The sequence below is a fragment of the Tachypleus tridentatus genome, chromosome 8 (assembly GCF_004210375.1).
Source record: "Tachypleus tridentatus isolate NWPU-2018 chromosome 8, ASM421037v1, whole genome shotgun sequence".
Lineage (NCBI taxonomy): Eukaryota > Metazoa > Arthropoda > Merostomata > Xiphosura > Limulidae > Tachypleus > Tachypleus tridentatus.
The window spans coordinates 69,721,346-69,746,706 of record NC_134832.1 but is presented as its reverse complement, the minus strand read 5'-3'; the positions used below and the strand labels follow the sequence as shown (position 1 = coordinate 69,746,706).

The 25,361-nt window shown below is 35.2% G+C and overlaps 1 long non-coding RNA gene and 2 pseudogenes across 4 annotated transcripts; 1 reads left to right on the top strand and 2 right to left on the bottom strand.

Annotated features, from left to right (window-relative positions):
* The first annotated feature begins 242 nt into the window (after positions 1 to 242).
* On the top strand, positions 243 to 23,794 carry LOC143222592 (uncharacterized). Of its 2 annotated transcripts, none has more exons than XR_013012370.1 (3): positions 243 to 431; positions 5,801 to 6,051; positions 23,194 to 23,794. It is a non-coding gene; the product is annotated as an uncharacterized LOC143222592 (long non-coding RNA). The 2 variants fall into 2 exon arrangements; XR_013012369.1 differs by lacking the exon at positions 243 to 431 and adding an exon at positions 5,179 to 5,428.
* Positions 7,631 to 10,276, bottom strand: LOC143222594 (protein lethal(2)essential for life pseudogene; annotated as a pseudogene).
* LOC143222591 (protein lethal(2)essential for life pseudogene) lies at positions 13,579 to 17,800 on the bottom strand (annotated as a pseudogene). Of its 2 annotated transcripts, none has more exons than XR_013012367.1 (2): positions 17,210 to 17,800; positions 13,579 to 13,735 (listed from the first exon to the last, which is right to left on the bottom strand). The product of XR_013012367.1 is annotated as a protein lethal(2)essential for life pseudogene, transcript variant X1 (transcript). The 2 variants fall into 2 exon arrangements; XR_013012368.1 differs by lacking the exon at positions 13,579 to 13,735 and adding an exon at positions 15,824 to 16,094.
* Positions 23,795 to 25,361: the final 1,567 nt, after the last annotated feature.

Below are 25,361 nucleotides of genomic sequence, written 5' to 3'. Positions count from 1 at the left end.
CTACACGATTTGTTAAATTATTTATGTGGATTAATGCAGGATTTTCCTTTTTTTATGTGTTTATGAAACTCCACTTTATATGTGAGAAATAGTTAATATAATTATAACGTTTAGTCACCTCTCAAATACAGAAAATTATTATTATTTATTATTCAGTAATTGTACTTAATTAAATAAAATCAATAGAATGCGACAATGTAATGTTATCTAATCGATGTGTGTGTGTGTGTAATAGCATTAATTGGGTGTGGTAAGATGGCGGACGCACGGTCTCAAAGCAGTGTCTGCTGAACGTTATCCGGTGTTCAGATCAGTAAAAAAGTACAAACGTTTCACGTAGACTAACTCTCGCAGTCTGTGAATCTCACTAAAGCCTGGAAAAAACAGTAATATCAACTTGTCTGGGTATAATAAAGTCCCTACTAAGTAAGGTATGCGTGCTCTTAAATACGTCAGTTTATACAACTAAACCTGAAGCTGATACTAAATCTTTTTTTATTTTCATATTTAATGTTTATTTGTCAGCAGAGTTTACAAACAAAAAATCCTTTTAAGATGTAGGTTTACTGTTCAGCGTCCAGCATCTTAAATATTTATTGTTAAGTAAAGCAAACCATAAAACATAAGAGGAAGTAATTCATTTAACACATTAATACACAGACATACACACATTTATACATGTAACAATTAATTCAAGAGCTCTTAAAGTTTAAAATAAAAACTTGTTTGAGTGATAAACGGCTTTTCTTAACTTAAATTCAAGCTATGTCATACATATTAAATCCAGGAATTATAAAAGGAAGGGGGTTAAGTAAAATAATACTTTATATATAGGCCCATGTTTTAGGGGTCATAAAACATACTAGTCACAAAAATAAAATAAAAATACCAAAAATGTTACACATAATCCCAATAAGTAATAATTCATGTATGAATAGTACTACGTAAAAGTCTGCATTTTCTTAATTGTATGTTAAATAATTGTACATTTATTAGGATGAATTTTTTTAAAAATGTACAATTATACGTTATTGATACTTCTGTTTTCCTTTGCTTTGAAGAAGGATGTGCAATGTAATAGCGTGTTTTTCTGTTCGTTACTAAATAATAACGTATATATATATATAGGCATGTATATTTGTATCTGTTGTAAAGTGTATGTCATTGTCACAGATTTTCTTATGCAATATGAGATCATGACGCATGCGCACATGGAATTTGGAACGTTGCCATAACACGTGTCGTTCGTTCTGACAATCAGAAACTTGACCTTGAAATTTACGACAGTTTTTGAAGCCTATAGCTGGCCTGGCATGGCCAAGCGCGTAAGGCGTGCGACTCGTAATCCGAGGGTCGCGGGTTTGTGCCCGCGTCGCGCTAAACATGCTCGCCCTCCCAGCCGTGGGGGTGTATAATGTGACGGTCAATCCCACTAATTCGTTGGTAAAAGAGTAGCCCAAGAGTTGGCGGTGGGTGGTGATGACTAGCTGCCTTCCCTCTAGTCTTACACTGCTAAATTAGGGACGGCTAGCACAGATAGCCCTCGAGTAGCTTTGTGCGAAATTCCAAAAACAAACAAACGAAGCCGATAGCTAGTGTTAGTATTTTCTGTTAGTAAGGGAACGCCATTATTTCTTTTGATAACAGAAGCCATTAGAATTTTTAACATACACATTTTCATATTTTTGTGTAGTTTAATATTTATACTTTTGTTAAAGATTGTTTTGTATGGTTAGCTTATTATGTTGTGTAAATTTGTATTTTTACTAAACCTTAAGTATTCTTACCCTGTGAGATATTAGTGGATTTACCGACGAATATGTGGTTAAAATCAAGGGCATCTAACTAAAGAAAAAATGCATTCTAATCTTTATTAAGGGAAGACGTTAGAGGAGTGTATTTAATTAAAGCTATACTCATTACCAGATTGTTTTTGTTTTGCTTAGAGAAGGTAGTTTTTTTAACTTGAAGATAAACTAAGATCGAAACCTTGTTCTCTGTTTTATTGGTAAAAGTGTTAATACCCATACCACCTGCCCTGAGATATAGAGTAGGCAGTTTGCTCTGATTGGAGGTAATATTAATAATCAAATAAACAATGCCTCTGAAAGGATGGTAATAAGTAAGAGCAAAACAGAACTGCAACTTGTTAATATGTGATTCCAGTTGTAGATGATGAATTAAGAGTTTCTCTGGATGCCAGAGAAACGACTGAGAGCCTCCAAGAACCTGTGGGGAGTGGGTGGGATGTAGGATCCTTGTGTAGAAACGAACCTGAAAAGCTCCTTATATTACATCCTAATTCTGATGACGAGACTACACTGTAGGCTGTCTACAAAGCACGTGATTCTAAATATGGACCTTTCCAGATACGTGACGCGGCCTTAAAGCCGGAAATCTGCTTCTTTTGAATAGGCGGGAAACAGCTGCTACGCATGAAATGTATTCTACCACTGGCTAATCCATTGTTTGACGGATAACAGCCCAAACATACGAACACGCAGTTTTACAGTTATGCATGTTTGCTTTTTGTGGACAAAAGTTGCCCTTGTTTTTTATTTTAATTTTTATACATTGTCTGATTCTACCAGACTGAGATAAGTGTTGCAGTTTGAACGTTGTTGCATACTACTAATAATATTACTGCTAACAATAATTATAAAAGTGTTATAATGTTTAGTTTGTTACAGTAAATTTGCTAATATTCGTTTTATTGATAAGTAATGACACTAAAATAAATACTTTCAACATTTACTACACCCTTTCGTTGGTATCTTGCTTCATCCAAATGTTGAAAGCCAAGGCACATTGTTTAAATTACTACATAATAATTATTTAAGATACAAACGTATAAATAGATTAGTGGTTTGGTGTCGCTGTCCGCAACCTGCTGAAATAATATTAAAAGCTCTGAGACGTAGACAAGATACCGTATTTACTAATGTCTGCTGGTTAAATTTTAAACATAAATGCTCATAGATAGTATTTTTACGGTTTTGTATGTTCCTTTTTACGTAGTCTCGGTGTAAATATACAGTTTTAACAGGAATCTAAAATTGCATTACCCTGAACCAGTATAAATTAATTTTCAAGATACACTGTATTCACAAAACCATAGTAGTGCTATGACAGATAATAAAAATTTCGTTTGGAAAGTTTTAGTCCATGTAATAAACAAAGTGACAATTTTTCGTTTTTGTATAAATCTCTAAATGTAACCTTTAAAGAAGCTAAGATAAATGATATAAATCGTATGTGAGATTAAAGGTAATAGAAAATATTCAAACACTACTAAATCCTCAATTCAATTTTTTGGGATTCATTGTTATTACTTTATTAAATAATTCTCATAAGTTAAGGATATTTTGTGTCAATTTTATTACTAATTACATTTCTTTGTTGAAATGTTTGTATTTCACAGTGTGATATTATTATTACTCCTCGACAGTGATAAGTTTGATCATATCCAAACCATGTGTTCCCTGAGGAGTTAGAAAAATTTGGGTTAATAATTTGTATATAAGTGTAGTATTTGCATAATACTGAAAAATAATTAGTTTTATACCACTTCTTAGAAAATAATAAAAATACATAAAGAAATAATTACAAATCAAAACAAATTTAAACCACACTTCACTGTTGTTTTAAACTTTCACAATACAGCCTGAAAAGCCGTTTTCTAATAATCACTCTTAATAATTTCAAACTAAAACCTATTTCTCCAACCTAACATGTATTGTACGTGCTGACTAAATACGGAAAAATGATAAAGAGTTACGAATTTCGAACTTCTGCAATTCTGAGATAAATAGCGGAAACCATAAGTTGGCTCTGAAAACATGCCTCAGATACTGTCAGAAAATTCTGTATCTGAGTAGACAAAGAAGGATGCCAACTGGTCTCACACGTCACTGAGCGGTCTATACTGGCCTAGTTTGGGTCTAAACCATTGATTTATGTTTATGTTTTGAAACCCTTAACGCTCCCTTCGAGGGTAATGTTTCAGCCCAGTTATACAGTATAAATCTCTCGACGCTGCAGCACTAAATGAAAGGTTTCGTTAGTTTGTTTTCTTCGTTCAGCAAGTCTCATAGGGTAAGTCTATGGATTTATTACTCTAAAAACCTGGTTTCCTTACCATTGGTGAGTACAACACAGATAGTCCATTGTGCAGTTCTTTGTTTATTAAACACACTAAATGTGTATCTGAACTAATCAGTTTATTCCCTTTAAATTCTTTTTACCATCTGTATGCTGATTTGTACATTCTATTTTACAAACTTAATTACGTATGCGTATTTTTTTTTCACATCCTCACCTTAACGAGCCAACATGTAGGATGTATATTTTGATCAGTCCTAGAGGTTCAGTGGTTGGGAATCAAAATTTTATAATAAATATTTTCTTCGAGGAAATATCATAATTTTAAAGCGACAGACTACAAGGAAGGCAGCTAATTAACATCATATCTTGGAATCCCCTGACTACAGGGTCATGCAAGAAAGAGAACCTCACATTGGAGTAACATGTTTACAAAACAAAGATTTTATACAGAGTCAAAGAACATCATAAAATAAATAAATTCCTCCAGTAGAGGTAAAGATATGAAAGAAACATAATCAGTTACTATTTAAAACACAGAAGTTGTAATGGAAAGCAGAATTAATAAAACAAAAGGCTCGTGATGACAACGAACGTTTGGAATAAAGCGAGATATATTAATGTAAGAAAAATGTGTGTACGTAAAGTAATTATAATAAACTAGAGCTTCCCAGTAGCTCAGCTGTGCGTTTAAAGTTTTGTAAAACCTGATGTCGATCGATACTCGTGGTGGGCACAGAACAGTTAGCCCATTATGTAACATTGTGCTTAACGACAACTAAGCAAGCACAGTTGAAAAACTGATGAATTGAAAATAGTGATAATAATAAGTAACAGTATGTATGTTATTGGAATGTGTAGGTTAACCAGTTATATATATTAAACCGTAAAACCCGATATGACGCCGGAACATAGTATCAAAAAAGGGGCATATTTATTGCAATGCTATAAACTTTATCACCTACCGCCTCTAATTTCTGATTGGTTACACGCGATCGCAGGAGTTGTGCTCACTCAAAATGTCGAGCTATTGCGCAGGTGATATGTAGGAGTTCACTTACGGATGCTACATCCGACTATTTATTGTCCTATTTATTCCCATCTGTTACTCTTTATAGCTGTCGTTAATTTTGAACCACTTACCAATCAGTGACATCCTACTATTCACCATCCACACAAAGGAATTGTTTTTCACTCTTATAACGCATGCATAGCTTAAAGCGAAGGAAATATTTTGTAGTATGTACAGATTCGAAGCCGGTTCGCCAGATCCAAAATTCAGAGCTTTTCCTCAGGGGAGGAAAGAGTGAATGAAGCCTGGTCAGAAGTACGGTTTTATAGCTAATTAGTCAGAAAAATAGTTTTTGTTTAGGTTTTTTTCTTAACTTTTCGGCAGCCAACCAATTTTAAAACTTGAACGACTGGTAAAAACGCAATATTATATGCTTTGTTTTTTTTTTTATTCAAATATTATTTACCATATTTATCAGGTTTTTATTTATTGTTACAGTAAAAGGAGCAAAATTAATACTTACTATTAAAAGTAAATTTACACGTTTATATACCTGAAATGACAGGCTTACTTGATGATTCTAAATAGATCATTTGTTTCTAGATTATCAGAATTTTTCTTATATTACTGTAAACCACATAGAAATTTACACATTTGTCTACCTGTTCCTTTCCATGACTATGCAAGATTTCCATAGGCCATCTAAAAGGAGCCTGCAGACGACCAGTGGTCCACAGACTGCAAGTTAAGAAATATTACTGCCGATCGTCTAATGTTCTTCTGAACAAGGCTGCTAGACTCAACAGCACTGATGCCACAATTCACTGACATCTCATTCTTGTGACATCTTTCCAAATACCCCTCTAACTGACATGCAGCATTGTTGGGAAGATGCATTGGACCTCTTATTTCCAGAGATGACCAGAGTTGCACCAGAGGTTAGAAAACCTTCAGTAAATTAAGTTTTATTATTCAACTTGGTTTTACCATAAATTAATAATAAACTAAAAAAATAAGGAAACTGTTTCAGCAGTACATTTCAGGGCTTTTTGTTTTTACAAAATTCATTTTATTTTAGAAGAAACTATCTATTTTGTAGTTTGAGAGAAAACCTATTCACATAACCGCCATCAATAAACGAGTGGATTTCAACAATCTTAAAGGAGCTAAAATTAATTCCATTAAATCATACATTAGTATAGGAACTTCTATCAAATTCTCATTTATGTAGGTGTGTGGATGGTTTTCACATTTCTATCAAAAAGATGTTTAGGGTGCCGTCACTTTCGCTACTTATTGTTCTCTGTTATTCATTTCAGAGAACACCTGTTGTCTTCCCATAGGAAAGGTAGTTAAGGCGCTGTACTCGCAATCTATAGATCGCGTGTTCGAATACTCATCACAAGTATATTTGCTCTTACAGCCGATGGGATGTTATAATGTGATGGTCAATTCCACAATTCATTAGTAAAAAGGTAGCTCAAGAGTTGATGATGATTAGCTGTCTTCCATCTAGTCTTACACTACTAAGTTAGGTACAGCTAGCGCAGATAGTTCTTGTGTAGTTTTGATCGAAATTTCAAACAAATCAAACTAAACTCAGTGGCACTCGAGTACCTGATATCTGGAGAATATGAACTCCCTTACGCTCCACTATCCACTCATGCTTTTGTTTTGAATGACCGAAAGGTATGAGAAATTTTGAAATAAAGTTATTCCGAAGCAAAATTAGTGTAACAATCATCTGAATATCTATCTACCTACGAAATGTAGCGAACTATCTTTGTTTGCATCTAAATATTTCCATTGTTTGTATACTTAATCCATTTGTAACTTTTACGCTCTACTTATTTACTCAGTTTATCACTCCATTGTTTTATCACACCCCCAGATTCATTGTTGTTCTATTCAACAATACTCAATTTGGAGTTACTTTTGATACTTGCGTTTCAGCTTAGTGTTTTATCCAATCACGCACCTATTTTGCACATTTCACTATATTACTCCCACAAGCAGTCAGGTTACTCTATAGACACGATAATGGGCTATTTGTCAATAAATTTAAATTTGCCACGCGTTTCTTTAACCATGCTACTTTATTTTACCAAGTTTCGTATTTAAGCCTTTCAAGCAAGTCTCAATCCAGTAAGATATTGAAACATATCTGTTACTTCGCCAATACTTAACGATACTTGGAAACATACTAATAATTTTAAATACGGCTTACTGAAGCATGAAAAAACTACATTTATTTGTACTAAATAACTTTATTATTAGCATTATTACGTCATTTTAATGTTACTGAAAGAAAATGCTAGAACGTTCTCCATTCCTACTAATAAGAGAATAAGAATAAGGCGATGCTACAAATTTTCGATCTTCGCGTACTTGTAAAGACCTCGTTCAGAAATTTCAATCAAATCAGTAAAACGGTGTCAATCTCTAACAAACATAATGATTCTCGTTCTATGTAACAATACTCAATAGACAAAACTAACATAGGAGAAGGAATATGTTTGGACAGTAACTTTATTTGCTAAAGTAATCTCAATTATTACATTAGTAGTAGACAATATACAGAACCAATGAATTACATAAATAATTGTTTTATAGTGATAATCAAAACTAATATTTTGTAATTTCAAACGACCAGAGGTTTAGGCTTCATAGTTGTGACTTAAGCACAAAATTATTAACTACATATTAAAGTTATTGTACGCTTGATCTAACATGCTAAAGCTTATAGATTTAACAGAAAATAAAGGGAAAACGCAAAAATATTACATCTTTACTGTTCTTCTTTGCCTTCTTTCAAGGCGGTTTGTCGCTCATTTGAATCTGCACCATTCGTTCATTTGGCTGTTGACCCTTCAAGGCTTTCTTAGGTGCCTCGACTGTGAAAATTCCGTCCGAACTCAGAGATGATTGTACAGTTTCTGGATCAACTTCTTTTGGCATGTATCGTCGTACAAATTGTCGGGATACAAATCCATGTTCATCTGGGTTTTTTTTCGTGTTTGCCTTCGATATCAGCGCAGTTCACAACAGTTTTTACATTTCATTCATCAGGCTTAAAATGGTTCACATCTAGTAATACCTGAAATTTATCGGCTTCGTTTTTAACCTGAGAAACCTCGCTACCTACCTTACGGCTCACTTGTCGCCGGAGCGTGCGTAGTAGCCATGATACACAATTGGTGTTAAAATATCAAAGTTATTAGGACCAAGCCCGAAATGCTGATCTGCAATACGAGTTGGAAAATCCCAGACGTCCCAACAATCTCTCCCAAATAGCAGAGGTACAATACTAGTCGAAAATGCCATTTGCACACTTTCATGCTTCCCGTTTATATATATATGTGTTTGTAGTTTATGCAACGCCCTCTCGATTATTCGAGAATTTTTACCCAAACACGAGTTGTAATTGCACTTTAGTATTGCACAAAGGGAGAACGATCTAGAAATGTTCCTTAGGAAATCGTAGGCTTAGAAAAATTTCGCAAGAAGCATTGTATGATATGCTTTGTTGTCAATGAAACATAAAATGTCTTATGAAAGTAACATAGTAAAGATCTCAAAATATAAGAAACACGGTGCATGGATTAGCAATAAATTTACTCCTGTATGTACACGTAACTAGTTAATTAACATTCCATTCCATTTATATTGAGCTACCTACATATGCAGAACGAAACTAAAAAAAATCAAGAGGTATCTGAATACCTTTTAAGTCGAAACTTAAATAAGCAGTAGAGCTAACGAAAATAAAACAATAAATATCAAAGACTGTTTAACTGCAAACCTTTCAGTCGGTTAAAGTATAATTACTTATATTTCCAGCTTTTCGTAAGTGGGATAGGAGGGAAGAAATGAAACATATAACGCGATCAAATTTAAAAATGAATATAACGAAAGTCTTCAACCTGCGAATGTGTTTCACTAACATTCCTCTTATGTTTTGAATTTCACCTTTAAACCATTTGTTTTTTACTAAGCACAAAGACACACGAAAGGCTATTTTTTCCGTGTCCGTCACGGATATCAACACTTGATTTTTACTCTTATAAACTTTCAGAATAGGAAGCTGTTTAAACCATGACATTGGATTTTGTTCAGTATGTTCAGTGTTAAGTATAGTTTTCATACTCCAGGAATTTAAATTTGGACTGTCCGAGGATATTAAAAATAGTTTCCATTCCTCATCTTTATTCTCAAGTACTAATAATCTAAGCCCAACATGAAATTACTTTAGATTATTGAAATTTTGGAATTCTGGTGCTCATTTTTTTTTCCAATCCCACTAGTTATCGGTAGAAAATTAGCCTAAAAGTTGGCTAGCTGGCTTCCCTTTAGCGGCTAAAGTTTAGCCTGTCACTGCTAAACTAAGAATGACTAGCTTCTCACTAAATTCAAAACAGACAAAACGTTGTTTCCTTCTCTCTCTGTGTGTGTGTGTGTTTTTTTTTTCTCATAGCAAAGCCACATCAAGCTATCTGCTTGAGTCTACTGAAAAAGCAGGATACTAAAGGATAATATCCTTGTTTACCACAAAATGCAATCACTTCACAGTTGAAATGCATAACACACACTTTAATTTCATAGCTGTAAACTTCTTCAGAATAAAAGGAAACATAATTACTGTAATTTATGGTAGATAAATATAATAAGCACTTCACCCCTCTCACACTAAACGAAACATTACCTACAGTCAAGCTCTTACAATAAAGAAAATATGCTCAGATGAACTAGACTACAGAAAACATCAAGGATCTGGAACAAACCATGTTACAATGAGGATATAAATATACCGAAATCGACAAGCAAATTGAGAAGGCTAACAACACTCAGCGGAAAAACATCCTGAATCAGAGTAATACTAAACTTTAAAATAAATTCCTCTTTTTATTACCTGTCAGTTTAAACTCAGAAATGTTTCACGAATACTGAAAAAAAGAACATTTTCATCGACTACAGCTTGACAGTCGTCTCAAATAGATTTTTCTTGAAGTTCCCGTTGTTTCCTTCTCTCTCTCTGTGTGTGTTTTCTTACAGCAAAGCAACATCAAGCTACCTGCTGAGTCCACTGAAAAAGCAGAACTCTAAAGAATAATATCCTTGTTCACCACAAAAATAGTTATCGTTCAATAAAGCCCGTTGTCAAACCTGCAAATTCATAAAAAACACTGACTCATTTTCCGAAAAGTACAATCAAAGAAATTTTAAAATATCTAAAGAAATCACTTGTGAAACAAAAAACACCATTTATCTTATACAGTGTAAAAAATGCAATCATCAATATGTAGAACATAAACAACTCTAAGAGAATGTTTTACAATCATAAATGTCCTAGTAACACCGAAAACGATCTCCCCTATCGCTCAACACTTCAACCAACACGGTCACACCATTAACGATGTTACTCTGACTGGCATTGAAACAGGATTCAAAACTAAAGCAGATAGACAAATAAAAGGAGCATATTGGAGTGCCAAGCTATACACTGTTTAACCTTTCGGAAGTAATCTAGATCCAGAAATCAGTTATCTCCGGTCATTAGTTTCATCTCTGTTTGAAAAAGAAAAATAACTTTAGTCTTTACTTATTTTTTCATAAAATATAAAACCTGATTTTTTAAAATTGATTAGTATAACATATATTTTTCAATCGCTCTCTAGCTGTTATCTTTATTTTATTTTACTTAAACACTTAAGCATATTTTTTAAAAAATAGACATACATTTAGCCACTTCAAAATTAAAATATCACTAACACCTTTTCACACACACCTCGGTTTCGAATCCCCGTCACACCAAACATGCTCCCTCTTTCAGCTGTGAGGACGCTATAATGTGATGGTCAATCCCACTTTTCGTTGGTAAAACAGTAGCTCAAGAGTTGGCGGTGGGTGGTGATGACAAGCCGCCTTTCTCTCTAGTCTTACACTTCTAAATTAGGGACGGCTAGCGCAGATTGCCCTCGTATAGCTTTGCTCGAAATACAAAACAAAACAAAGAAACACACATTCTCACTATCTACTAGGGATGGAGGAAGAGGTCTTGTGCAATCCAATAAATTACCCTCCTGGGTATTTAAAATTCAACATACCCAAATACCCACAAAGAAGAAGCGAAAACTCTCACTATCGGCTGTATTGCATGGAAAATGAGACGCTCACAACAGTACACAGAGAAATAAACAATTCCCGGAAAACTGGATGACCCCCATAATGTCACTAAACACTCTCTATATATACCACTCGTTCAATTTCACTACCACTCCCAGTTTGCCCCTGAAGAAGAAATGTTTACCTTTCGAAAGCGCTCGGGTTATAGGATTTCTATTTAATTTTTACAAAACGTCTTGGACCTACGTGTTTTTAGACCATCATAAATGTAATGAGGAGATACTAATTGTAGATGAAGCATAAATTTTGCCAAAAGAAATAAAGTAATGTTATAAGGTCTCACTTTATGCCTGGATACAGTTTTATACACAATGCTAAGTTGGCTCTGGCCCCTGACTGGCTGTTAAATGTACCAAATATTTTGTGCATTGGGATGACAAGGTGTAGACTGTTAATTAAAGAGCTGTAACCTATTTGAGATTTTACTTGAGAAAAGCAAAAGTAAAACGTCTGGTTAATGGATTATGTTTATATAAAACCAATAATATTAATATATGAGATACAGAGTCTAATTTTTTTATTGATGTTTCTTTTAACCCCTGACTCTCATCTAATTGTCACAGTTGATGTTTGAACTTTGACACTTGCTGTATAATCAACATCTCCTGTACAACATATTTTGATAATTACACCTAATTTATTTAACTGAGGAATGCAGTGGCAAGGGGAGCCTATAGATCAATAACTCGAGGAACTTTATGGCTAGACTTAAATAAACTGAGGCTAATATTCAACAAAATCCATCAAGTTTATTTAATTTTAGCTGTCACATACTTTAAATAACTAGTTGTTTATAATTCAAACCTTTGACTAAAACGTTTTCCACATATATATATAGCACTCATAAAAAGTTACAGTTTGTAACTTCCTTTAAATATATACTTCACTATTCTCTTACAAATTACATTGATTGAATAACAGAAATAGTAATCTCACAATAAAGTTGAGAATGTGTACCATTGGAGATTGGACATATTCATTATTATAGAGCTCATGGTTTCACAGGAAACATCATGGAAAGCTTCAACTTGTCGCACAGAACTGAACTTTAAGCTCCAGACACGAGGTTTATACGATATTTTCTCCTTTCGAGTTACCAAATATTATGCATAACTACTTGCAAGTAGTTCTCACACTTCACTGATTAATTTGTGCAACCCATTAAGCCTTCTCACAACAAAAACTAAAACTCTCAAGTAATTGGTTACTGTGATGGTGAGTGAGCCAGTTGCCTTTTTACTTGTACCACTACCCGAATATGGTGTAATAAATTGTACATCAAAGAGCTAATTTTAGTTGCTTTTACTGTACAAACCAGTTGGCGTCAGGAAGTTGTTGTGACTAGTGTTTTTCTCTCAGCATCCCTTCTGAGATACTAGACATTAGGTTTAGAACTCTTCAAGTGGTAATTTTCAATATTAACTAGCTATCTAACAATGTGTCTCCTATTGCATAATCTAATTGTGCAAAACTTAAATGTTTACGCAATATTCCCACGTGTGCGCACTACATCTAAAAACCTAGATTTCTAGTTCCTTTTCAACACTGAAGCAATTATCTAAAACCATTTTGAAATACCGATTGCTTCACTCCTTCCCCTTCAAGAAATTTTTACCTGGTAAAAATACCCACCAGCTAACTTTGCTGTTTCAACCTCTCTCTTTTCTTCAATCAATGTTTATAATAATATTCCTTACTGACTGCATAATAATTACTACATTAACATCACTTAATTATAATATTGAAACTGTTTAAAATAAGAATGTTCTCATATTTAAATATATATCAAGTTACATGTTTTACATATATATATACATATGATATGATTATACCATAATTTCAAAGTAAATATAAGATACAGAAATATGACGATTATCTCATGATTATACAAATACAATTATTATATATTGTTAATTACTGTTATACAGTTCTGTACACAATTTTTCCTCAGAACTCTGTTTGGAAGTGTCAAAAAATAAACAACTCGCTGTAGATGTTTAACTCATATAAAGTATGTGTCTTCCAGTTGGCACAACGTTCGTGTGGGTGCCAATGATAACCACAAAAAATTCTAACTGTAAAATCCAACTGTCTGTAAGGAGGACAACCTTAGGCTTCCAGGTTCATACACGGGAGGCCAATACATTAACTCAGTATCTGTGCCTTCTCCTTTCTCTTGGTATAGATCTTAGAATAGTACTCACAGTGGTCTTGACACAAAATGATCAGTTTTTGGAAAGTGTGATCTCCGTCCAACCATCTGATGCTATGTAAATAGTTTGTGGACTAGTTGATGTTCCTCATCACTTTGCATATCTTTTGGATACGGAGTACGAACGCAATAGGTGTCAGTCCACTCTCTGCACACAAACCCTTCATAGTGATCACAAGAGTTATTTTGAAATCTTCAAATTCAATGGTAGCTTAGTTCTTCTTTTCCTGTAAACACAGTTATATTTAATATTTGATTCGTGCTAACATCAACACAGTAGTCTGTTCTAGTTCGCATGTTACGCTTTTCTTTTGTCCAGTCACCCACTTAGCCTGGGCATTCACTAGCATACTTCACACCATTTTTGATGTACCATTTCATTCGGTCTCTGTGCTCGTAGTATTTTCTCTCAATTGTTTGTAATTCTTGTTAATTGTCTAGTATTAAACCAATTAATTTTTTCTATCAGTTTTGATCTACTGTATCAATTTTATAGATAGATAGCCTCATTGATTCGCCAAAGTATTTCAGTTTGGTGATAATCTAAACAATTAAGCTATGTACTAATTATATGAGGTCCTAATCACTCAGTTCGACTACTTCAGTAGTCTTCGAGTAAGACAAACTTTCTTTACCTAATATTGTCCTTTTATTCGTTTTAGACCTACACAGCCCATCTAATGTCCACAACTTTAATGAAGCCAGTTGTTCTCGTTTGATTTACAACTTTATGCTTGCTGTCATTACTACTAAGCGTAAGATTATCAACACTAAATTAGATATTTTCCACTAATCCAATATACTATTAGGACTCGTAATCTGAGGATCGGGGGTTCAAATCCCTGTTGCACCAAACTTGCTCGCCCTTTTCAGCCGTGTGTGTTATAATGTAACGGTCAATCCACTATTTGTTGGTAAAAAAGAATATCCAAGAGTTCGCAGTGGTTGGTGATGACCAGTTGCCTTCCCTCTAGTCTTACACTGCAAAATTAGGGACGGCTAGCGCAGATAGCCCTCGAGTAGCTCTGCGCGAAATTCAAAAACAAAACAACAAACAAACCTTGTGTAGCTTTGAGTGAAATTGAAGAACAAACACTGTATCAGTGTGTTTTGACTGATAAAGCCCAGGAAGCTTATGCTGCTCTCTCTCTATAGAAGATTGCACCAACTATGATAAGTTTTAAAGAAGCTATCCTCAAGGCACACGAGTTAGTACCAGAGTCTTGTCGCCAAAAGATGTGGTTATCGTAAGCAAGACTGCCAAACTTAAATGGAATTCACCCACGAAAAAAAAAGATGTTTTGATCGATAGTGTAATTCTATAAATGTTAGCGACAGTGTTGACAAACTAAGATAATTATGTCTAATTGAAACGATGCACAAGTGACGTCTTCAAAACCTATTTGGATGAAAAGAAAGTCGAAACACTACAGCTTCTCTTTCAATACATAAAACGCCTTTCATAAAAATAAATTCCTACCCTCTCAACACAAACTAATATCTATTCAATCTACAAACGTTGAAGTTTCTTCTAAAAATCAAGCTCTTTTAGTTCGAAATCTTTAGACAGTCAAGATAAAACTTTAAAGTCAAAGAGTGTCTGTTATTTTTGTAAAAAGCCTTGTCATGTCCGATTACGAGAGTTTGAAAAAGTTAAAAAGGACACAAAACCCAGTGCATGTGTCCACATATAGACGTAGTTTCACCAGATTTCCCCTTTTGCGTCAGTTGATTCTGTGTCTTTGAAAAATGAAACTGATTATCCTATAGCCATATTTACTTTACGTGATACCGTGGTGGCTCAATCATTGTTGTTAGAACGTGTATTACTTCTAAATTCTAGTTTTGACACTGATGAATCTATCAAGGCTCAAGGTATTGAGACTAGTTTTGTTAATGTTCCTCTTCATAACATTTGTTTGACAAACTTAGTCTCGGAACCAGTTGTGGTTGGAGTAACACTTACTCCAATTCTAGGTGCATCATTATCCTTGGAAAATGAATTGGCTGGGGGGAAATATTGCCGAATCCAAAATGGATAATAAATCAATATTTCAATCAATCAAAGAAGATATTATTAAAGATAATGAAAAGGTGTGTCCTTCGTGTCCTGAGACTCGTGCTGAGGCTTAGAAATTCAGCCAAAACGAAATGGTAGACACGTGGTCAGAGGACAATATTATAAATTTGTCTGACATTTTTTGGGTCCAACATGAATCTTGTACGATTGTCCTACACACAAAGCTTTGCTGATCGGCAATAATGGACGTAAGGGATCTGGGTCACCTGATGTAGCTCTTTTTGCTAACAAACTGATTGATAAGCAAGAAAAGAGTCTGCACTTCTCTTCACTAGTGGCATATACACTCTCAAAGGATAAACTAGAGAAAGTGCCAAAACTTTACTGTTGCAAAAATGGAGTGTTCATGAGCAAAGGGAAACCACACAAATGCACGAGCTTTTCATGATGAGGATGGAATTTATCAAATAAACTATTCTGAAATAATGTCATTCTGACATATTGAACGTTGCCCATGAATCTTCCTTTTGACGTCTTTAAGCGGGAACAACACACAAGTTTCTCACCTGTTATAAAAAACGTGGCATGTATGTCAGGTGATTACAAAACCCAATAATAACAGTTGTTACTAATTTAAAACCTATTCCAAATGTTCGAAAGACATACTCCATATAATTGCGTTAAACTAAGATGATAAGCACTGTCACGTGCTCTGTAATATGTATAAAGGTTGTGTAGCGTTATTTATTGTCATGCTTTTCGATTTTTTGTTTCTTTACATTTCGCGCAAAGCTACACGAAGACTATCTGCGCTAGCCGTCCTTGATTTACGGGTGTGAGACTAGAGGGAAACAGCTAGTCATCACCGCTCACCGCCAACTCTTAGGGTACTCTTATCAATGAATAGTGGGATTGGTCATGACGTTATAATGCCTCCACAGCTGAAAGGGCGAGCATGTTTGGTGCTACGGGGATTGCAACACGCGACCCTCAGATTACGAATCGAACGCCTTAACCACCTGGCCATGCCAGGCGGAGTATTTGTGGATTTGCGATAAATATAAATAGATGTTTAAAACAAAAGTTTGTGACACTATACACACAAAATCACGAATAAGTGAATTAAGAGATGAAAACATTAACAGAAAACAATTACAAGTATTACGTCATTCTAATTTAACTGAGAAAATACTAGGAAGCGCTCGACGATTAGTTCTAGTAATTAAAAAAAACGCATTCGAACTTTCTTACGGCAGAAATAAAGCGATGAACAGTGTTCGATACGTGCACTTTTAGGCTTCGTACAGAAGTTTCAATCTAGTACAGTTTTGTTCAGGCAAACTAACTTTGCTTTAGTGCTAGTTAAATGATATTCAACTAAGAAAACAAACTGTCATAAAAGGATTATATCAGAGCAGTCTCACTTTTATTTAGTCTCACTTATTACATTAGTAAGAAATAGTTTTTTTATACATAATTACACAAAGACGATTTTACACCGAACAGCAAATTAATTTGTTTAGAACTTTGACTGACCAAAAAGGTTTTGGATCCTATAATTACAAGTACCAAAACTTTATTTATTACATAATAAACATTAACTTATTGTACGCGTGATCTAGCACGACTAGAATGTATGCAAATTTAATAAGAGAAAGTAAAAAACGCGTAATTATTACACCTTTACTGTTCTTCTTTGCCTTCTTCCACCGCCGGTTTATCGCTCATTTGCACCTGTACAGTTCGTTCATTTGGCTGTTGACCCTCCAAGGCTTTCTTAGGTGCCTCAACTGTCAAAATTCCGTCCGAACTCAGCGAAGATTGTACAGTTTCTGGATCAACTTCTTTTGGCAGCATGTATCGTCGTACAAATTGTCGGGATATAAATCCGTGCTCATCTGGTTTTTCTTCATGCTTACCTTCGATAACAACGCAGTTCTCAACAGTTTTCACATTTATTTCGTTAGGTTGAAACTGACTCACATCTAGTAATACCCGAAATTTATCAGCTTCGTTTTTAACCTGAGAAACACCGCTACCGGTCTTGCGGCTTACTTGTCGCCGGGGACGTGTGTAGTAACCATGATACACAGTTGGTGTTAAAATATCAAAGTCATTAAGACCAAGCCCGAAATGCTGATCTGCAATACGAGTAGGAAAATCCCAAGCGTCCCACCAATCTCTCCCCAGTAGCAGAGGTACAATACTTCTCGAAAAAGCCATTTAGACGACACGCTGGTAGTAAAAAACTCTCTTAGCGAAACTTCACATATATGTATACCTACTCCCATTCCCCATTTATATACATGGTGGTAGTTTCTGCAACGCCCTCTCGATCGTTCGAGAATCGTTACGTGTACACGAGCTGGAATTATGTACTTGTATTGCGCAACGGGAGAACGTTCTAGAAATGTTCTAGAGGTAATTCTAGGATTATAAAAATTTCGCAAGAAGTGTTATTTGATACGTCTTTTTGTCAATGGAACATGAAATGTATTGCAAAGTAACATATCAAAAATCTCAAAATATAACAAAAACGGTGTATGGATTAGCAACAAAATTACTTGTAAATAACATTACCTTCCATTTATATTGAGTTACATACATATGCAGAGCGAAACTACAAAAAAAAAATCATGTAGTTTCTGAATACCTTTGAACGCGAAACTTAAATAAAAGTGGAGTTAAGAAAATACTTGGTGGAATAAAATAATAAATATCAGACTGTTTAGTTGCACACCTTTTAGTTGATTAAAGTATAATTAGTTACATCTCCAGACTTTCTTGTAGGGGAGAAATGAAACATATAATGGGGTCGGTTCTAAAAAGAATATAAAGAAAGTCTTCAACTTGAGGTTTTACAATCGTAATAAATGTTATATAAACTGAGGATGTGTTTCACTAACATTTCTCTTAATTTCACAATTTAACCCTTGAATAATTTGTTGTTTTTTCTAAGCACAAAGACACTCAATAAGTTATTTTTGCTGTGTCCAGCAAGGATATCTAAACTCAATTTTTAGCGTTACAAATCTAGCAAACTAACGATGACTAGCTTAGTTATTGCTAAATTCAAAACAGTTTTTGATTGTTTATTATGTAATAGTTTTTGAGTTGAAATGCTGAATAAAATTTTTGGTTTCTCAGCTGTAAACACATTCACAATCAAACAAAACGTAACTGTCACAATTCCTGATAGATAAATATACTAAGCAGATGTTAATAATACATAAAACAGAAATTAAAGTTTTATTAGAATTGCTAACCTACTGACTGGATAGCTTTCATTTACTTTTAAATTGGTTTCGAACTCTTATTGATTGTTAAATGTACCAGGTATTTTGTGTTAGGAATATGTGCCGAAGTTTCTGCTCATAGCGCTATATTCCTCTGTGCCATTGAAATTCGGTTCCAAATTGAATACCAGAAGCCCTGACACCCTTCACCCAATCAACTGAATTTGATTCAAAAAGTGGATGTTAAGCTTTAATTATTGGGCTACAATCCACGTTATGCAAACACTTATTACAATATCTTGAAGTTACAAGAAACTTTGCTTAAATTTTTAACACAAACTCCTTGAACATTCTGCACTATATAAAATTCATGAAATATCTTGTAGTAGAATATCACTTTTCTTGTTTCACAAGAACGTTTCATCTTGAAATGTGATGCATTATCACGTACAATATTTTTAATGTAAGTACTTCCACTATAGAACAGGCGTGAGTACTGTTTTACTTTGAATAAGAACGTGTCTATTATTTCTCGAAAGTTCCAGAATAGTTATTATAGCATTAACTTCAGATATCAAAATACTTTTTCATGACTTGAAATTAGGCAAGCTTGTAACAATTTCTACAATCATTTTATAGTAAAACCACAAATACTATTTATGTTTCTTATTTGCGGCCCCCTCAGTGCCTCAGCGGTATGTCTGCGAACTTCCAACGCTAGAAACCGGGTTTCGATACCCGTGGTTGGTAGAGCACAGATAGCCCATTGTGTAGTTTTGTGCTTAATTCAAAACAACAATCTTATTTGTGCAGTTTCCTTTTAATACATTGATCAAGAAAGTCTTTGAGTTACTTTTGTTTTAGATCCTTATTATTCTGTGTCATTCACCGATAGTAATCCCCTTTTTTATTCCCGCGATAAAATTAGTTGTAATCTCTTTCCAGATGGATTAAGCCGTGCGATTCGTAATCTGAGGGTCGCGGGTTCATATCTCCGTCACACCAAACATGCTCGCCTTTTCAGCCGTGTGGGCGTTATAATGTGACGGTCAATTCCACTATTCGTTGGTAAAAAGAGTAGCCCAAGAGTTGGCAGTGGGTGGTAATGACTAGCTGCCTTCCCTCTAGTCTTACACTGCTAAATTAGGGACTGCTAGCATAGATAGCCCTCGTATAGCTTTGCGCGAAATTCAAAAACAAACAAACTCTCTAGTATGTTAGTAACAGTTATCTTTTCCCCTAACATTCAAGCAATTCCAAGGTTATGATCTCTCTTTCATGTTTCATCACGTGAGAAAAGCTAGTCATCTGAGCAAATCTTACGTCACTTTTAAATACGTAACAGTACAGTGTGGTAAATCAGGTGTTCCAAAACTTTTTAGACCTGCGGAGTTTCACATCAGAAAGAAAGAACATTCCAGAGCCTTAATAAAAAAACACACTAAAAATAGAAACAATTGGTTACTAGCTCCAGATAAAGCTTACTTCAATCTTCTACTTACTTGTTCAAAAATTGCTGCTTGCAAAATTTATATCAGTAAAAGTACAGTATACTTATTTATTTTGTAGTGGCTCGGATAGGCTTGCTTTTGTTCATAAAGTAGTTTAATACTTGGAGTTACAGTTGTTTTCCGTAAGCGCAAATCATCTTCAATATTTGGTCTGTTTCTAAATTTAGTCTTTGTTGCTGTATACAGTGAAAATGTTTGCTCACAAAGATATGTTGTTGGATAACGCATCAATTTCAAAGTTCTGTTATTTATTTCAGGGCTTTCCATGGCCATTTGAATCCAAAATTGAATAATTTCTTCCTGCTGAAATTGTGTTGTTAGGGTGTAATCAGTTGAAATTTCTATAAGCTGTTCTTTTTCTTTCTAAGGCAAATTGTTAGTATTTGTAGAGTGAACAAAGGGATTTTGAATCCACAGCAATGTTTCTAAATGAGGAGGGATGTACTTCCCAACAGATATACACAAATCAAATATGTTCTGGTTTTGTTTGTTTGTTTTGAATTTCGCGCATAGCTACACGAGGGCTATCTGCGCTAGTTTTCCCTAATTTAGAAGTGTAAGATTAGAGGGAAGGCAGTTAGCCATCACCACCCACCGCCAACTATTGGACTACTCTTTTACCAACGAATAGTGGGATTGACCGTACATTATAACGCCCCCACGGCTGAAAGGGCGAGCATGTTTGTTGCGACCGGGATTCGAACCCACGACCCTCGGATTACGAGTCTAACGCCTTAACACGCTTGGCCATGACGGGCCCATATGTTCTGGAAGACTGAAACTTTTTCATCTTCACTTAAGGAAATTTCATTCATAAGAAAAAAATCACTGTGATTTTCGAAGCAATCAAGTTCCTCCGTAAGTATACATTCACCCCAACGTTTTAGCATACGTTGAAGCGATTCCATTTTACTCTGAGCTTTGAAGTACGTTACCCTGGTACCCTGCATTGTAGCATTCACCTCATTAAGATAGGCAAATACGTCCGAAAGGTAAGCCACTTTCTGTATCCAGCATTTGTCTCTTAATTTATATGCAAGTTCAAAATGGCATTCAGATAAAAAGAAACCTGTCTCTTCACGCAGTTTGAAAAACCGAGCAAGTACTTTTCCCCGAAAAAAATCATCGGATGTCGGTATAAAGCAGCAAATATTTATGCAAACTTCACATATCCTGACAGAGTAAATTGAAGATCATCACATTGAGTGGTCTTGATTTTATACAATTAACTATTTTTATGACATCATCCAATACCTCTTTTCAGTCTACTGGCATTCGTTTCATTGCAAATGTATAATGATGAAAACGGCAGCGGATACTCTCGGTGTCCGGGGTTTTCCTTTTTTGTGCGTGCCACTGCGCCTGACAATTTTTCAGTCATAGCTGCAGCCCCATCAATGCAAATACTTGAGCAAAGCTGCCATTGGATCTCATGTTCTTCCATAAATAAATCGATCAGTTTAAAAGTTTCTTCGCCTGTTGTTTAAGTAGGCAAAGGTTTGCAAATTAGCATGTCTTCTTCAAAACTAGCTTCGAGAATATAGCAAACAAACAAAAGCAACATCGCATAACGCCGTTGAGCAATTTGCTGACATATCCTTGATTCTTCGAGAAACCGAGTTGTCAGAAAGGGGCACAGAGATAGTTAATGTTTTAAAGAAATTTCTCAGCAATCGTGCACTTTACCTAATTTTTTGCGCATGGTTTTATCAAATCTTCTGTAATTGTATGAGCTTCACCTGCTTTTTGTAATACGGTAATTAACACAATATGAAGCAATAAGAGCACCTTTGTTGTCCTGATGGACAAACGAACAAAATGTAGCTTTCCTTGCATTTAACTGCAAACACTTTCTTTTTGAAATATTCAGAAGTTGGATTTTTTAATTGGGAGTGTTTGGTTTCTACAGGGACGTAACCAGAAATGGTCATGGGGGGGGGTGAGTTTGAGTGCTTGATGAAACGCGCAGGCGCGAAGCCATGTTAGGGGGGTCCAGGGGCATGTCCCCCCGGGAACTTTTTTAAATAAAAACATAAAAGAAAAGCCTGAATTATGCATTCTGAGACCACCTTTTCGGCAAATTTCAGAATGGCACACTAAGGTGTTTGTCTTATTTTTTAATCATAAATAAATATATAGGCCTATATATATAATATATAACTTAAAGTTATCAGGCCCAGCAAAGTAGGTCTACAGTCCTGTCATCAACATATAAAATATAGAGAGTGCAAAATATATGTATAATGTCTATAATCTGTATTCAAATATCATGGACAGTGTGTGTTCAGATTCCCTGGATTTCAAGAATTAACTTCACAAATAAACAGTGGGTGGCATCGTGGCAGCACCATGGTACTAACCTAGTACCATTGGCGCCATCTATAGTGAATGATTCACTATAGATGTGAATATACTGTGAATGTGACGTTGACAAACAGAGGTTGCGATAAACAATCATTCACTATGTCAAGCCTGGAAAAGCAAAATACACTGCATGGGTTCTTTAAACCCGTTCATGTGGCTGAACCTTATCAATCTGCTGCAGCCAATCAGGTTGAATCAGAATTGTCAACTGAATTGTCAGAGTCGTCACCGTGGCTTTATACCAGTGCTGCCACTACCACCTCAGGTCCAGTCTGGGACATTGGAAATATTTCTGATGATGTCAGCATTGGTAAACAGGTAAGTCGAATCCTCATTATATTAATTTTGTATTAAAAATCATGCAAACACTCAGATGAGTTTTAGACTGAATATTCATTGCTGCTAGTGATTGTAGGCCTACAGCCACAGGATGTTAGGCCTGTTCTGTGAAGTACAGCTCTAAGCCTTTCTCTTCGAGGTTATTGTACTCTCATAACAAACTTTCTTATGTGCAAAATAACTTAATTAGAACTATGTCTTTCTGTCTCTTTCAGATAAACGCTGAAACCAAAAAATGCCTCCTTGAGAATGCCTGGAAGCCAGGGAGTGATTATGTTTTCCTCCAATGTGGTCCAAGAAAGCTGCATTTTCAGCATCATTGGCTTTCACAGTGGAGATGGCTACTCTACAGTCAACATGCAAAGGGTGATTTCTGCAAGTACTGCTGTCCTTTTGCTCCTGATGGTGCTGGTGTAGAAGCCAGAAATTGGGACAACTAGTGAAATTTCCATACACAAACTGGAAAAAGGCTGTTGAGACTTCAAGGCACATGAATTGAAACAGTACCACCAACACAGCAAAGGAAAAAGCTAACAATTTTCTACAGGTCATAAACACAAGTTCATCTGTGCACTTGCAGCTTGATGCAACTTACAAACAAGAAATTGAACAGAACCGGCAATATTTAATGCCTATTATTGATACTGTATTGCTGTACACAGCCAAAGTCATCATCACTCGACTTACCATTGCTGAATTGTTTTCCTTTAGTTTACCTCTGTGCAACTTACTGCAACAACAGAACATTGATTTAGGTGCTGCGATGCATCACGCAGAAATAGTGGAAGATTTAATCCATTCACTCAGAAATAATACTGTGAATGAATATAACAACATTTTCTGTGAGGCTCAAACTCTGTGTAGTGAGCTTCAAATTGACATCATAATACCAAGGCAGGCTAAAAAACAGATGTACCGTGCTAACCCACAAACCACTAGCCCTGAGGAGTACTTTCGTATTGTTGTATTTTGTACCATTTGTTGATCACTTTCTTTCACAAATATGTGATCGTCTGTCCAGTCACAAAACCCTCCTTACAAATTTCATGTGTCTACTACCATCAGGATCTACCACAGAACGGTCAGAACCTACAGCACAACAATGCGACCAAATTAAAGAGTTGGTCAATATATACAAGGTTAACATTAACAGCACTTTACTAGCTGCAGTAGGTGAACTTAGGGTTTGGCACAAATCACTTGCGAACAACAGACCAAAAAATGTCATAGATGCATATGCAAAGTAGAAACGTTCCCAGTCATTTCTAGACTATTGAAAGTATTTGTCACGCTGCCTGTGTCAACGAGCTCAGTGGAGCGTTCGTTTACAACTCTCAGAAGACTCAAAACGTATTTGAGAAACACCACCACTGAAGATCGATTGAATGGCCTGGCCTTATTATACATTCACCGTGATATTAAAATTGAACCAAACTGTGTTGTAGATGTCCTGGCAAGAACGAACGCCTGTTTGAGCCTTTCATAGATATTTGATTGTATTTCTCTAGTTTTGACAAAACTTGCTGTATTAAAAGAGTGTTCAATCAGAAATTTGCATTTCACCATTTGTTGTGTGTGAAATTATCTGCCATGCAATCACGAATCTTTATGAAACTTCACAGGTGGCAACTGAACTTGTCTAAAAAAGTTTGGGTCCATTTAACCCCCCCCCTTGGCTACGTCCCTGGTTTTCTAGATGCCGTTTTAAGTTTGCTGGAAGCAAACTACTGTTACTCAACACTGTTCAACATTCAACACACAACCCACTAGGTCCATCTTTATTAGCTGTCCATGTAAAACCATATTAATTAAAACTTTCATCACACTTTCTTTTCTTTCTTGTTTCGGAACTTCTTGCATCATCCTGCGTTGAAGTGCTTGCACACGACAATAACGCCGATGAATTCGTATTAGGCCTAGAACGAGGAAGATTTTTACTGGTATCATATTTATTACTGATATTCAGCCACTTATCCATTATAAGGGTAACAACTAATTTTAGTTCGTCCAAAAAACGTATTCTTATACCTTTGGCACTTCAAAAGTATTTTTACGGACACAAAACAGTTTCTCGATGAAAACTCGTTGAAGCACTTGAGTTTTATCATCATACAATGACTGCCGACCTAATATCAGTGTTGCCATTACGAAGTCAGAAATAAAGATTTGTGGAAAAAAAGACTAGGCCGCTTGAATGATATATTTTTTTTAAGGAAAAGGGTAACCTATCATTTTCACAAATTTTTAAGCCAAATAACAAAGTATTAACCCAGATCTGACGTGCGTCTAAATCTCAAACGAAATGAAACATGACATTATAGAGCTCATTGGTACCAAGTTGTTCTAATTAAACTACAACGAATCTAACAACTACTAATTATAA